Source organism: Equus quagga, chromosome 1, assembly GCF_021613505.1.
Source record: "Equus quagga isolate Etosha38 chromosome 1, UCLA_HA_Equagga_1.0, whole genome shotgun sequence".
NCBI lineage: Eukaryota > Metazoa > Chordata > Mammalia > Perissodactyla > Equidae > Equus > Equus quagga.
Window position 1 is genome coordinate 9246623 of NC_060267.1, and position 14742 is coordinate 9261364.

Sequence of the window (14742 nt, forward strand, 5' to 3'; positions counted from 1 at the left end):
TTCCTTTGCCTAGAATAATTATAGCTAAGAAAAAGTCAATTTTTTCAATTAAATAACCAGTCTCCTGCCTTGCATCCAGGCCACCTATCCTGAAGTGCTGAACGGTAACAATGCAGCCACCAGGTCAAATGAGGTCTGTCTGAGAGGATGAAGAGAGTCTGTGTCTAGTTGCCAAGTCAGTGAGAAACCGGGAGTGGGGACCAGAATGAAGACTAATAAAGGAATTAGAAAGTCACGGATAAAATCCGAGAAATGGGTAAGGTGGAATTAAAGTTTTGTTTTTGTTTTTCTTTTTTTGAGGAAGATAAGCCCTGAGCTAACATCTGCTGCCAATCCTCCTGTTTTTGCTGAGGAAGGCTGGCCCTGAGCTAATATCTGTGCCCAACTTCCTCTACTTTATCTGTGGGATGCCTACCACTGCATGGCTTTTGCCAAGGAGTGCCATGTCTGCACCCAGGATCCAAACCAGTGAAACCCGGGCCACCGAGAAGGGGAAGGTGTGAACTTACTGCTGCACCACCGGGCTGGCCCCTGGAATTTAAGTGTTAACTTGTGCTAGGAATGAAGAGTTCCCCTAAATGGGTCTCCTAGATCTGGGATCACAGCAGCAAGGAGAGGCTCCCATTCCCTTGGTGCCACAGGAGCCATGGGAGCCTCTGTGCCTTTTTTAAGCCGGGTAATTCAAGATGGCAGCTCCATCCTACGACAAGCAACCAGCCTATCAAAATGTGGAACCCTTTCTATATTTTGAGGAAACATATTTTCTGCCAGTTTCCTCTGGCAGAGAGCTGCCCTCAGAGGAAAGCCTGAGGCTGTCCCGAGCATTTGGCTGTGACACTGCAGTCTCTGCTTAATTATCCCCATGGTTTATGGAGGCCAGCACAGGGGCTTAACAGAAGATCTCGAAAGTCCAAATTCTAAATGATCACCAGCATTCCTACACAACATTTCTACAAAGTTTTGAAGGTGTCTTAACCTGACTGGTCTATTTTCTTCCAGAAAGACTAACCTATATCTGAGGCTTTTTTCAACAACTTGGCCAATAATCTAGGATTCCTCTGCTTGATAGCTACAACTATATTAATCTATTTAACATCCCTTTCTCTACATCTTTTACCCTCTCATAGCACATTTTTATACACATTTATGCAGATACATTCATACAATGCATATATTGGTGTTTAGCTTTAAAAATGAAAGATACTGTTTTAAAATTTGTGTCTGACTATAAAGTCAGTGGAAGACCAACAACCTTAAGAAAATGGGAAAGTTCCTTTAATTTGGGAAAGCAACTATTCTGGAGTCTGCTTCCTGAAGTCCAGGTAGGCATAAAGCTTATTCTCCCCCACAAAAGCAGTGATAACTATTATAGCTAGAGGCCAGGCTGTGGGACCAGCTAATTTGGTTTCTTAGCAATTCACATATATGCCATGTTTTATGATGCGTTTTGCTTAAAACGGGGTGCATGAAAAAACAGACAGTGCTTTCAAGCTTTGAATTTTTTTCTAAAGATTCAATTAATTACCATAATCCTGTGAACTAAGAGGAAGTGGTACTTTTAATCACATTTATGGATGAGAGCATAAAGGATTGGAAGTCCAAGGTGAGTTTTCCAAAGCATAATGTCCAGGAAGTGATCATATTGGTACCATGACTAGTATCTTTCTATTAGGCACATTGTTTCTGATTCTACTTTAACATACCAACTTAGAGGCTTCTCTGCCTGCCTACAAATGTACTCCTTCGGTTTTATTTCTATGGTGAATTTCCAAATTTCCATTCTTGCACATAGCCTTGCCTGTCTTGTTTACCAGAATTCAAATACTTGTTCTTTGGAATTCTAAACCCCAACTGTCTTTCAAAGTTTTTAGAAATTCATCATTACTCCAATTTATTTACCTCTGTCTTTTCTATAATGTTTTTGAGAATATAGACTATAATATATCATTGTTGTTAACAAAAGGGTGACTTGATGACTACTGAAGACATTTGGCTATTTCAAGTGTTTTTCAAAAACTTATGTGGTGAGATATGCTGAAGCCCAAGAACTTTGACTTATCATCTAGAGATCAATATGGGTTGATCAATCTTTGGAAAAGGTGATGCAGGACAAAGAAGTAATGAAACTACTGGCGATGGTCAATGGCTAAACGCTAGTGTTACAGTCAAGGCCCTTTCTCATTCACTTGTATAGAATATCAGAATGTTCCTTTAAATACTTTATGAATAATCCTTTCTTCACTTTCCCAAATCTAAATCAGGATGTATCAATTTTATGAACTTTTATCAATAGTCTATGCCATCCAGAAGTTTATGTTTCAAAATATAGTCCAGAAATAATGTACTCAGCAAACTAAGTCCCAAATCAAATCAACAGATGTTAGCAGACTATTGGGTTCACTATAAATTCTGCTAGATAAGGCATGAGTAGTTCTTTACAACCTACCTGTAAAGTGACCTATTTCACCTAAAGGAATTAATATGTTCCTTAAAGAATAATGGACTGTCCTTTTGCTCTCTATTTCCTCCTTCCTATACAAAAGGATATAGTAATGTCGAGTTAATGTACGATGTTTAAGTTCAGGTGACAACTCACCCAATTTTATAACAGGAATTAAACTGAACCAAATCTTTTCTTTTCCAACATGTAATTGAATTAAAATTGGAATCTAATCCTGGGAGGTTATTTTATTCTTCAAAGTGGACCATCTTTTAAATCCTATTGACTGATTTACTTTGACAGCTAGACAGGAGAGATACCAATAGTTCATGGCCCACAAAATATCAGTAACACAAAAGCTATTTTTAGATGTAAACTACAGCTGTAGTTAAAAGGACTCTGAGAATGCTAATTGATACTAAGGGTCAAACTAACCAAAGCTGTTTTTATAATGGGCAAATTAGGAAAGACACTACGAACCAGCAGATAATTGAATTGGAAATGGACATTCCATAGCAAACAATTCTCCTGATTTCTTATACTATACTCTTAGAATTAGGTAAAAGCAGTTGTAGTGGGCTGAGTAGCAGTCCCCCAAAAGATATGTTTGTGCCCTAAACCCCAGAACCTGTAATATCACTTTATAAGGTCCTATAGACTGAATGTTTGTGTTCCCCCAAATTTCATATGTTGATACCTAATCCCTAATATGATGGTATTTGCAGGTGGGGGTCTTTGGGAGGTGATTAGGTCATGAGGGTGGAGCCCTAATGAATGAGATTAGTGCCTTTATAAAGGAGGCCCCAGAGAGCCCCTTGCCCTTCTGCCATGTGAGGACACTGTGAAAAGACAGCTGCCTATGAACCAGAAACAGCGCCCCAAGCAGACACTGAACCTGCTGACACCTTGATCTTAGACTTCTCAGCCTCCAGAACTGTGAGAAATGAATTTCTGTTGTTTATAAACAACTTGGCCTATGGTATTCTGTTATAGTAGTCCTAACAGACTAAGATAAAAATTGGTTCTGGGAGTGGGGTGCTGTTGTAACAAACACCTAAAAATGTGGAAGTAGCTTTGGAACTGGACGATGGGTAGAAGGTGGATGAATTTTGAGGTGCATGCAGAAAAAAGCTCTTGCCATAAATGGACTGATAAGAGTGATTCTGGTGAGAATCCAGAAAGGAAATAGGAGTACTGTTGAGACAGTCTCAATCTTCTTAGAGAATACCTAAGTAAACTTGAACAGAATGTTGGTAGAAATAGGGACGGTAAAGGCCATTCTGATGAGGTCTCAGGTGGAAGTGAGGAACACGTGACTGGACAATGGGGGAAAGGTGAGCCTTGCTATAAAGTGGCAAAGAACTTGGCTGAACTGTATTCATCTTCTAGTTCTACAATAGAACTTGAGAGTGATGAAATTGCGTATTTAGCTATTTCTAAGCAAAGTGCTGAAGGAGTGGGCTTGGCTCCTCCTGACTCTTTATAGTGAAATGCTAGAAGAGAGAAATGACTTGAGAACATTGTTAATCAAAAAGGAAGTAGAACTTAAAGATTTGGAGAACTCTCGGTCCATCCATACTTAAAAAAATGAGAAAACATGGTCAGAAAAGAACATTAAGAGTGTGGACAAAACACTCTTTATAAGGTTAGTCCTCCATTTAAACAGAAGCAGGAGCAATTCTTGAAGACAATGGAAGAATAACCTGGAAGACAATTCAGAAACCAGCATGGCTGCCTTCCATCACAGGCCCAGAGTGCACAGGCCCCAGAGGCAGAGCAGTTTCAAAGGAGGGGCGCCTGAGCCTGTGGGACCTTGGGGCGTGCTGCAGATGCTGCCTCACATCGTGGACTCTGCTCCTTGCACTCCAGCACTGCGCTCTTTGGCTGCCCCAGGTGCAGCTCCAGTAAGCCCTGGGATGTGTGACAGTGGCTACCCCTCTGGAGGATATAGGCAGCAAACTTGGGCAGCGTCCACATTCCTCCACCAACCCTGCTAATGTGTAGACTGCAAGGGCTGTGAGGGCATGGCTGCCTCCACCTAGATTCCAAAGGAATTTCTGGCAGAGCTGCAGGCTCACGATCCCACCCAGGGAGAGCCATGGACACAAGAGAGAACCAAGGCAGGGTGGGACTACTGCAGAGACCCAATTAGAGGACTGCCCAATGGAGCCCTGGAGGCAGGGCAGTCCCCAAGGACGACTCACCCGAGTGCAATTCCAAACCCAGGAGAGCCATAGCCAGGGAACTCCAGCCTGTGAGAGCTGCAGAGGTGAGACCACAGGCCGAGTGGGTCCAGAAGGCAGATCATCCAGTCAAAGATCATTCTCCATCCTTAAGGTTTAATGTCGAGTTTTGGACTTACTTGGGACCTTTTACTCCTTACTTCTTTCCTATTTCTCCCTTTTGGAATGGGAATGTTTATCCTACGCCTGTCACACCATTGTATTTTGGAAGATTTCACAGGTTCACAGCTGGAGAGGAATTTGTCTCAGGATGAATCATACCTTGAGTCTCCCCCATATCTGATTTGAATGATATTTACATGAGACTTTGGGCTCTAGACCTTTGACTTGATCCTGGAAGGAGTTAAGACTGTTGGAATGAATATTTTGCATAAGAGAAGGACATGAATTTTAGGTTAGGTGTGGAATGCTATAGACTAAATGTTTGTGTCCTCTCAAAATTCATATGTTGAAATCTAATTCCCAGTGTGATGGTATTTGGAAGTAGGGCCTTTGAAAATTGATTAGGTCATGGAGATGGAGCCCTCATGAATGGGATTAGCGCCCTTATGAAAGAGACCCAGGAGAACTCCCTTGCCCCTTCTGCCATGTGAGGACATGAGAAGATGGCCATCTATGAACCAGGAAGCTGGTTCCGGTCAGACACTGAATCTGCTGGCACCTTGATCTGGACTTCCCAGCCTCCGGAGAGCCTCCCAGTCTATGGTATTTTGTGATAGCAGCCCCAACAGACTAAGACCAGCCCAAAATTTTAAATATGTTTTCATATTTAGAGAAGAACTGGTCTGAGTGTGCTACCTACTTGCATCTTTGTAGTCTTTTCTTTTCTCCCAGAACCAAAGCTTAGAAAAGATATGTATGGCTCCACTATTAGGGAGGATGGCAACAGATGAGTGAGTTTTCTATTCTGTCTCCACCCTCACTTCTGCCACAGTTCTCAAAGCCACAGAATCCTTTATAGAAACAAAATCTTACTGAGAATCCTACTACCCAAACCAGCTACTCTGGTTTCTGGGGGAGTCAGAGAGACCTGGCTCTCTACCTATCAGCATTTCCCGACTCCTTCCCCAAAATGGTCCCTGAGGTTCCTCTTCAAACACTTAGAATTCCTTGGAGCCTAGACAGAAAACCATTTTTACTATCTTTCCCACCTCTCACATTTAGTGACATTCTCTGGTCAACCTGGAGAAAAGTGGAATTATATTTAAGAGATTTGAGGCCTTCCATTTTTCATTTAGTCTAAAGATTTTCTGGTGTTTGTTCTTTTCCTCAATCTGAAAAGAAGGTCATTAATTGGCACTAGGAAGGGGAGTTTTAAAAAAGAAAAACCCTGGATGTTTCTAGGAAGATTATAAGGCAGAAGAATACGTTTCTCACTTTTCTATTAAAAAGCCAATTTTAAAAAATTGAATAAGAAAAACAAATACACAAGATCTCCTGATACCAATGATGAGATTCAGAAATTTGTTAGAAGCCCCTAGAAGTTTCTATAAAATACAATACCGATGGGGGCAGGATTAAGAAATAGTACGACAACAAGGTGAATCAACCTGGCCACAGGCATTGAGTAACATGGTCTTCCGTTTCACCAACATAAGCTTCCCCGGTCTATCGACTCCTCTGCCCACTGGATGGCTGAAGCTTCCTGTGAACCATTGCTCTTTGTAGAATCCTGGATATATTTAGTTCCATCTATGACATATCTCTTTGTCATTCAACACTGTGTCAGCTGTAGCCTCATGATTCTGTGACCCCTGCCCCTATCTCCCTGAGTAATCATGTTTATAATATGGAGAAACTAAAGACAACCTAAATGCCCAACCTTGGGAAGTGGTTGAATATATTACTGTCATCCACTTGAGAGACTGTTATACATAAATTTAATGATTATTATGAAGATTAAATCATAACATGGGAAATATTTTTTATATAATGTTCAATGAAAAAAGGATGATATAAACTTGCATGATAGAAGAATTCAAAATATGTGACAAAAGAGATGTATTAAAAAGAAAATGCATAGGCCATAGTGTTAGGGTGGGGCTTATAGAAAACAATTATATTTTCTTATACTAATTTGGGATAATTCTATTATAATAACTTAATATATAAAACACTTTAAGTTAATATTACACATCTAATTAGCTGCCCTAATTTTGGGTTTTATATGTGTTTTTAAAAATAGGTTAATTTTCACTCATCTACAATCAATTCAAATATGATTATTGTAAGGTAATACAATGAAACCAGAAGCTATGTTTTACTTAGAGATCTTACCTCCATTTTTGTTTCCTTTTTTTTTTTTGTTTTATATTGTTTTGCTTTTAGTTATATCTAAATGAAATTATGAGCCTCTTGTATACGTTGTAAAGACGATCCCCAGAGATGGTCCTCATGCATAAATTTAGATATAAATTACATTTGCTGATAACCAACGACCTGTATAAATAACATTCACTGTTACCTCTTATGTTACAAGTAAGCATCACTGATTAAGACATTTGACACTTTAACATCTGCATTTTCTCATAACTCTATTTAGTAGCTATTGCCGCCATTTTGTAGACAATGCAACCAAAATTCAACCATGTGAAATATCTTTTTTTAAGTCTCTGCAGCATCTGTTTTACTCCAGGACTAGGCTCTTATAGAGTTAAGAGCTGTGCACGTTGCTTTTCAATCATGAACTGCCTGACATGTTCTGATCGCCACCCCTTCTCCACCCCACTGGATTTGGCCTCTTCTAATATTGCTTTGCTTGTGGTCACTGCCCAAGTTTTCTGCCCTCCACCCATTCCAACTATGTGCTTCCCCAAAGACTTCAGGAGACACTCAGTTAGTTTGGTAATTGCCAAAATACAAAGAGGAAATGAAGGCTGGAGCCCACAGAAAATTAATCATCTAGTGGATTCAGCACTAGTCGGGATTATGAAACTTTGAAGGGTTTGAAGGGAAGAGCTGTGGAACTCTTAGGAACCTAATCAGGTTATCACCTATTTCTTCTACTATACACTTATGAGAGAATTAAATTGGTAATTTTGATTTTTTTTCATAATTATTTGTCCCCTACCCATCCTTGTCATGCTTCTCTGCAGGCAAAGTATACTCCCTAACCACTGACTTTGGGCTAGGCCACGTGACTTGCTTCATCTACGGGACGCCAATGATGTCTAGGCCATGCCCAAGTGTAAGCTTAAAATGTATTTGCACGTTTTGACTTTACAGCTGTAGTCCTTACCGTCCAAGATGAGAACATGTCCCTTTAGCCCAGATCCCTGAAAATAAGAATATGTTTGAAGATCAGCCAATCCTACCAGAGCGAACCTGAGTTATTGCTGACCCATCGCCGCCAAGTAGCATGAACAAAATAAATACCTATTGTTGTAAGCTCTAAGATATTGGAGTTGTTTGATAGAAAAACAAAATCTGAGGTTGGGTGGGTAAAACAAAATCCTAAACTATGTGGCACTGGCTTGAGGGATGGGCAGCTGGTGGTGAGGACTCTCTGTTAGAAAAGGTTAAACAATGACAATGTATGCTAGGCAGAGGCAAAATATTTGGTAAAACTTTTGCCTGTGATATCCTAAAAGGCAGAAAATCCACACAATGCAGTTAGGGTTCTGGGACAAAAGATTTGGAGAAAAAATGTTAGTAGCATGAATTTTTTTTTTTTAATTATTTTTTTTTTTTTGAGGAAGATTAGTCCTGAGCTAACATCTGCCGCCAAACCTCCTCTTTTTGCTGAGGAAGACTTGCCCTGAGCTAACATCTGTGCCCATCTTCCTCCACTTTATATGTGGGATGCCTGCCACAGCATGGCTTGACAAGAACACCTGGGATCCGAACCAGCGAATCCCAGGCCACCAAAGTGGAACACGTAACTCAGTCACTATGCCACTGGACTGGCCCCATGAATTGGTTTTAATTAGCTACATTCACAAGTTCTAGGAAAGGCAATGAAGTCATAATAGACACAACCTGTTTGCAAGCAGGGATGCAAAGGGAAAAGGGACAATCCATGTGTTACAGGATTTGCAGGGTTGAAAGACACATTTTTCCCTCTATCTTTAGCCTGGAAAAAGATTCTCAAGTTAAGACACCAGCTGAGGGCAAAAACTAAATCAAAAGGTCACTAAAGCAGGGGTAAAGACCAAACCCAGGATGTAGCCTTAGTAACTTTTCTTAAAATCTCTTAAAGGCTTAAGTCAGACACCAGTAAATTCTTTCAGTTTGAAAAACAGTTGGGAGCAGAGGTGGAGAAGAGATCAATGGTGTGGTCCCTGAAGATCTAATGAACTCAGATTTTCCATAATTCAGTCTATTTAGAGAGGCATGTCTCAGAAAGAACTGAGAGTTATTATTTGCACTAAATAGAACCAAATAATTTTTGAAATATTTTTTAAAGGGTTATACTATAAAATGCGCTATCAGCCTGCATGGAAAGCAACAGTGACTGTTGGAATTGTAAAATGACCACGTGATTAAAGTGACTCCAATATCCTGTAACTTGCTTTACGTGATGTACAGAGATGTAACACTATGGAAAATTTAAATACATGTATTACAATAAACGTTGCTAAGGTGTTGTAACCCTTTAAGCAAGTGACATTCACACTGGCTTTTAATTTCCTTATTTGTAAAAAGCGCAGGATTAAGTGTTCTCAGAGGTCCCTTTCAGCTCATATTTGATTCTATGACACTAGTTCTATTTTATAGACTTTCTTAGCGTGTGACATACAAACTTTTTCCCTCCTCTAGGAAAATGCTACTGCCATTCAAAAATAAGTAATGAACAGATAGACATTATTTGAGAAAGTTTTCCAAGATTCCAAAAATATGGGCTGAAGGAGAAAAGTTCTTTTCAAAGAATCATCTGAAGGAATTCCATTATATAAGTGGACGGGGCCAAGCATTTAATTAAATCCAAGAGGCTCCTAAAGGCCAAGTGCTGGTTCCTTAAGCGTGCTTAGAATTTTATTCAATTCCCAAATCACAATTTAGTTTCCATAAAACTTATTGTATGAGAACCTCAGAGGATCTGGTATATGTTTGAATAGTTTTTCATTTATCAAGATTAAAATATTGAAGCATATTTTCACGTTCTTTAACAGAATACGTTCCCATAAAAGTGGGACAATTTGGTTAAGTGTTGCAAATAAATCACATGAAGATATTTTTCAAAGATAGAATGAAAATAGAGCCTCCGATATTATATATTCAAAATGTTTTAAAGAAGTATGTAATATTTCAATTCATACACTATATGTTTTTAGTTCCCATATTTGCCAAATTTATATACTCAAATAAAAATATTATACTACATGAATACCAAATGGGAATCATTTCAATCATTTATTGTTTGATAAAAATATCATATTCAATAGAATTTAAATAATCACTAAAGAGCATTAATAATGCATCAGAGTTGACTATTTACAAACATTCCAAAAGGTACTCCTCTTTTCAAACTTAAACATAAATTTTATGACACTGACTTTGGTGGGGACTGTTACTGCAATCATTTCTTATAAAAGATCAATAAAAACCAGCTGAAATAGGCAGCAGAGCTGAAAATGGTCACTTTCATCACATCGTATGACATTCTCAAGATTCACTATGAAGATCCTCTCTAAGGAAGGAATTCCACAGAATTCACCATTCCAAGCCCTCTTATTTAGAATCCGATGTCATTGTTATGTAATATTCACTGAACACTGATAATGAAGTTGGTGCTGACTGGCAAAAATGAACCCAAAGTTAAATATAACCTAGCCGAGAGCCACAGGCGTGGCTGAAAATAAATTGATTGGTTCGATCCTGCTTATCACCCCTGGAAGGTCACCAGAAAGAAGGGTCATCCCGAAGGCAGAGAAAGAAAACCTTCTCATTCCCTTTCCCTTTGCTCACTGTCCTAGTCGAGACTGTGAATCCCATAAAAACACACAAACAAACAAACTGTGGTCCTCTGAGAACTGATGACGCACTTGGACCACAGCAAATGAGAAGCAACAGAATTCTCAGAAACCTTTTGCCTTTGCACACTGCATTCATTTCCCCCACCTTAGCCTTCTCCTAAAGGAGCCTAAGGAGGCTGCCTTCTTTCAGGTTTGGCTGCCAACTGGGCAGGGAAGATATCAATAATTCCAAGCATCACCTTGATTCTAACCTAATTTCTCTACCTTTTAATTCTTTTATTAGTTTGATTTTGTTCCCATCTAGCGCTTTCCTCATAGCTCCTGGCATCCACCCATCCTCCCAGACCAGAGATTCTGCTGCCTGACTGGGAACCATTCTCTTCATGTTTGTTCCGACTTTGCTGCAGCTTGAATGAAAAGTTAGCTCTCAAGCCCTAAAGCTTCCTTTACATTCCTTCATGCTCCACGAGAGAGCGCTGTGCTTTCTCTGACCTTCTGGTTGCCAGTTCCATGCATCCCAGACTGACAGACAGCAGGACATGCAGCTGAGATAGAAGCAACAAGCTTCCGGTCCTTTCTGCTCTGCTCACTAGAATGACACCATTCCAAACCTGGGAACAGCAGAAAGGGATTCCTATCTTTCACCTCCATCTCAGACAAACCTTTCACCCAGTTCCTTTGGGGTCAAACGTGTAAAACTCATCACCAAGGACCTTGGGGAATGAGGCTGCATTAAGGGATTCCTGGGGTCTTAGGACTCTAACCCGCTCCAACTGGCCCCTCTGGGTGATGGAAATAATTAGACCTTTGAATATAAACCTATCCTGAAAGGAGTTCACACTGACTAAGCCATGTTCCTCATGGACCTAAAAAAAAAGACCTGAATGTCATTGGTTCCATCTGTGCCCACAGCTGACCCTCTTAAAGGATTCAGTAAAAGAAAGCTCTCTATCCAATATAAGAGATTAAGAAATGCTATAGGTTGAGGGGCCAGCCCTATGGCCAAGTGGTTAAGTTCGTGTGCTCTGCTTTCGCGGCCGGGGTTCGCTGGTTCAGATCCTGGGCACAGACCTAGCACCGCTCATCTAGCCATGCTGAGGTGGCGTCCCACATAGCAGAATCAGAAGGACCTACAACTAGAATATACAACTATGTACTGGGGGCTGTGGGGAGAAGAAGAAGAAAAAAAGAAGATTGGCAACAGAAGTTAGCTCAGGTGCCAGTCTCTAAAAAAAAAAGAAATGCTATAGGTTGAATCACTATTTGCAATATTACGTCCAGTCACACTTGACCTTAAATGGGGCTACAAAACAAGAACTATTCTTCGTTCACCATCATGCCTACACCTCTCCCTAATGTATATGAATCTCCTGTTAGACAAGGAAATTATTTCAGGAAATAATTGAGTTAGGAAAAATGTTATTAACAATTTTTCTGCAATTTTTGAAGAAGTTCTATAAAAAAAATGTTTGCAATGGGAGGCTTCTAGATTCCAATGAGAACAGTATGTTTATACAGAGAGTTTTTCTGGTGCAGAGAAAACTGAGGTTCCAAACTATTCTTACAGCGCCAGGGAACTGAAGATGATTCCAGGAATCTATTTGCATGAACTGACAATTTTGTTTTGTTTTGTTTGTTTTGCTATGTGGCTACAGGCAGGGGGGAGAGAGCATGGATACCCAGGAGGGAGAAAAACAATACAGTAAGCAAGAAGGATGCCATGGTAACCACACTGTCCAGCCTGCAGGTTCCAGTGGACAGACTGTTTAAAGACAGACACTAAAGAAACTGTTTTCCTGAGAGACATTGAGGCTCTGTACACAGTGATGTTTTAAGATTTAGCAGATAAAGTTTGGTATAGATTTGGACAGGGGGCGTTTTTGCCATTCCTGCCTGCACCCCAGCTTTGGGTCCTTGGGAATCAATTACTTTGGGAGCATTTACATAGACAATGTTGTTGTTGCTATTGGTGTTGTTTCCACTGAAGGCATTTGCAATGGTGAGAAACAGTAGTGGAAAAACGCATTTGATCTCTCTCTGATATCATGTGAGTCCCAGAAATATTTTGTGGGAGACATTTCAGAGAATTCAAGGTCCCTGTGAAGAGAAGTGAAGGGTGAAGAGTCTGAGATTATTAATATCAACCTGACTCCATATTCAGTCAATATTCAACAAACATCCATTGAAAACCTGCTATGTGCCAAGCACAGTGGCTACAGTGCTGAACAAAACAAACTCCCACCCATGGACGTGTATTTTAGTAGAGGAGAGAGGCAAAAAGAAAGTTACAAACGAAGACAGGACAATTACAGACTGATACCCTGTACAAAGAAAATAAACAGAGTATTACGATAGAGATTCATCATTCAGGGGTCAGGGGTAGACAAAAGAGTGTTTGCAAATATAGTAACCAAGGAAAGTAAAATGCTGAAGAACCTTTGTTTTACTTACTTCTAAAGAGTGGAAGCTGAAGACCTCCTCTCCTCCCTGCCTTTTTCTCAATCCAAAACACAATAGCAACCAAGATAATTAATTCTCAGTCTAAGAGAATTAAGACCACATATAATTCCTATAAAGTTCAAGGTTGCTTTTCAAACTTGCTTAACTGCTATACAGAAAACACTATATTGGAAAACGCCCCAAATGCTCTGCGATGCTCAGCCCCATGGCTCTTGGAAGCTCTCAGGACCAACTCACTCACTCCCTGATTCATTCTTTCTTGGCTGTGGGTCCCAGGCACTCAGCCTGTTTGCTAATCTTCTTGTCCGTTGCCTCTCTGTCCTTTGTAAAAGTTCTACATTGCAGTCTTGACTGCAGATTGGGATAGTCTCCCTAAACCTGCCTTTTCTCGATGCCCCTAAAGTTAGGCAGAAAAGTTCTTTCTTTTTCAGGTTATTACTAATTATCACTGTGGGAAAACACGTAGGGATAGTAAAAATGATAAACATGGGGAAGTTCAACAGCTTACAGGGTATTAACTGTGCTGGTCTTCAATTACAGATCCTGCCTCTCCCTGAGATGATAATTAAAGTGGAAATGAGTTTCTATCCTGAGTTCTTATTCCTAGAGGTAAGCCTTAACCAAGTTCTTTCTTCATTCTAATTCTGTCCTTATGACGAAATCAATGTAGAACATTGTGTTTTTATGTCTTCTTGTTTCTAGCATTCATTCTTTATTTCACCAAACGTTTACTGGATACCTCATTTCATGCCAAAGATTGTGCCAGAGATTGGAAATATAAAGATGACTATGATATAGAATATAGCTCCTGATCTATGAAATAACTCAATCTAGGAGGTAAATTATGAAGTAGATGGTTACAATTGGTATGATAAACATCATTAGACAGGTAAATTCAGATTTCTATGGGGCTAAGAGGATGAAAATCTAGACTATATGGTGATGGTCAAGGAGCTTTGTTGAGAGGAGTTGAAGTCACACTGACCTGGGTGAGCTGCGTCTTGAAAGATGAAAGGGATTCACTCTTAGCATGGGTTGGAGTGCAGTGGGATTGGTAGTTGTAATACGTGACAAAAATCATACCAGTTGGTATGTCCTGGAAATAGACAGCATGACACCACAATGTCGTTGAAGAGAAATGAGGGTGGAAGGGCACACTGTCTATTCATCTTAAAGCTTTGGAACTTTATATTTTGCTTTTTGAACAAGGGGATGATTTAATTAGTTTGCATTTTAAAGAATAATCCTAGCGATACGGCAGAGAAAATACCTGAAGGGAGATAGATGATATACCAACAAAGTAATTAAATTTTATTGCAGTAATCTGGAAAAGCCATGACAAAGCAGTAACCATCGGGCCAGAGGGAAAGAAGGTAGATTTATTAAAAATAACAAGAGCTACAATAATTTGTTAACAGATATACAATATAATAAGAGGTAAATTGTGACATCAAAAACATAAAATATGGGGGGAAGGGAGTAAAGAGTAGAGTTTTCGTATGCAATTTAAATTATTATCAGCATAAAATAGACCATTATATCTATGAAATGATTTATATTAGCTTCATGGGGTGACTACAAAGCAAAACCTACAGAATGCACACAAAAGACAAAGAGAAGGAAATTAAGGCATACCACTAAAGAAAATTATAAATTCATTAAAATAGATAGCAAGAGAGGAAAA

General features: G+C 39.7%; 1 protein-coding gene across 8 annotated transcripts in view; it reads right to left on the bottom strand.

Annotated features, from left to right (window-relative positions):
* Positions 1-14742, bottom strand: part of SLC16A7 (solute carrier family 16 member 7) — a 152745-nt gene that overhangs the window by 65811 nt on the left and 72192 nt on the right. Inside the window, exon 1 of one of the 8 annotated variants that reach the window (XM_046675514.1) lies at positions 6961-7104. The exons of the other annotated variants lie outside the window; for them this stretch is intronic. The gene's annotated coding sequence lies outside the window, so the exon portion shown is untranslated. Of the gene's footprint in view, positions 1-6960; positions 7105-14742 lie in introns of those variants that run through there. 8 annotated transcript variants of the gene reach the window in all.